Genomic DNA, 1,707 nt, shown 5'->3' with positions numbered 1-1,707 from the left:
ACCTAAATTAGAGTAACATAGTGTGCCAATTTAAATACTCCTCTTCCTCTATACCCAATCCACTCATTGCTGCATTGATAAACATTATGCCCCTGGTTCCAATGGCACCAGTTACACCGTGTGGAAGCTTGGCAACTCCCTTTGCAAGATTCCATTCTTGATTTATCCTCTCCTCCTGCAGGCAACCCATCTCTCCTCTCAAAACCACTTCCCTCATGTTAATTTTAAAACTACATCCCTCATCTCCTCCTAAGAATGTAGTCTTACTATCTTCACTCTAAAGGTGGGCAGGCTATGGCTGATTTTTTAAATTACTTACCAAAATTTACCTGGCTAGTCCTTCTGATAAGCCCCTTAGCTATTCCATTCTTAATTCTCATATTTGGACCATGTACCTTAATTTACTTTCCTCAAGTTTTTAAGTGATAAAATTGAAACCTTAACAAACTGGATCATGGGATTGTTCCTGTTAACCAGCTTTTAATATCAGCCAATTCCACCAGAGCCTGATTCTACCTAAGACCACACCTCTGGCTTCACCTCATTTTCAGCAGGAAGTAGTTTTAACAAGCTCTTCATCCTTTTTCACCTTTCCTTTAAAGTAGGCATATAATGTTGATTGGAACCAAAGTTATTCTATTTTGATGACCTTCTGATCCTACCCAAATATGTTTGTATGTTCCAGGCAATAGTAAATAACCTGATTAATGGCTGTCCCTAGAAATGGTTATATGACCTGCCCCACAAGGTAGTTGCTATGACTAACCTCTAACTGACCCATGTAGAATGAATGGTTAAGTAAAACTCTTCTTTGTTCATGGTCTAAGTTACACTGGGCTTTAGTTTGCATTCACCAAAGTGTACGTTTTAAATAAAGCATGTTTGCAAGACACTTCGAAACCTCCTAGTGAGTTTGAATCTTTCACATGGATCTTAAGGTTAGCAATCCAACACATAATACAAAATACACTATGTTACCAGAGCTCCTTCTAGCTCATTGATGCTAAACAAACAAGTAAAAAGCTCAGTGCCTTGAAGTTGATTCTGAATCATAGGAAGAGGCTCCATCAGGTTTTAAAAACTCTAAATATTTTTCTATATGAGACTGCTAGTTGATTAAGTCACTCATGTTTTAGTTGCTTTTGCTGTGCACTGTCCTATCAAAACTGACTCATAGCTGGCTGTATAGTGGGTTTTCAAAGTCAGTAAATCACACAGGAGGAGACTGACCATCTTTCTTCCAGAAAGAAGTCAGTGGACTTGAGCTGCTTACCTTTGAGTTGGCAACACAATCCCTTCCTATTAAGGCACCAGAGCCCCCTATTACCTTCCAGCAGCAAATTTTAAATTAACTTGAAGTCCAGAAGCTCATCTTTGGAAACATCGAAATCAAATATAGATGAGAGTTTAGACATGTTTTATTATGAAGAAAAATTCCTCTTCACCGATCTGTAAACTATGTTGTTGTTAGATGCTGTTGGGTCGAGTATGACTCATAGCCACCTATGATCAGCCCACTTGAACTCTGCCCTATCCTGTGCCTTCTTAATCATCTCTAATACATTAGAATCTATTGCTCATGGATAGGAAGACTCAATGTTGTGGAAATGGCAATACTACCAAAAGCAATTTACACATTTAATGCAATCCCAATACAAATAACCAACCCCATTCTTCAACGAGATGGAAAAGGCAATCTCCAATTTC

This window comes from Elephantulus edwardii, unplaced genomic scaffold (genome assembly GCF_000299155.1).
Source record: "Elephantulus edwardii isolate Elephantulus edwardi_28Jun2011 unplaced genomic scaffold, EleEdw1.0 scaffold00044, whole genome shotgun sequence".
Classification (NCBI taxonomy): domain Eukaryota; kingdom Metazoa; phylum Chordata; class Mammalia; order Macroscelidea; family Macroscelididae; genus Elephantulus; species Elephantulus edwardii.
Note: the sequence above shows the minus strand (reverse complement) of the source record.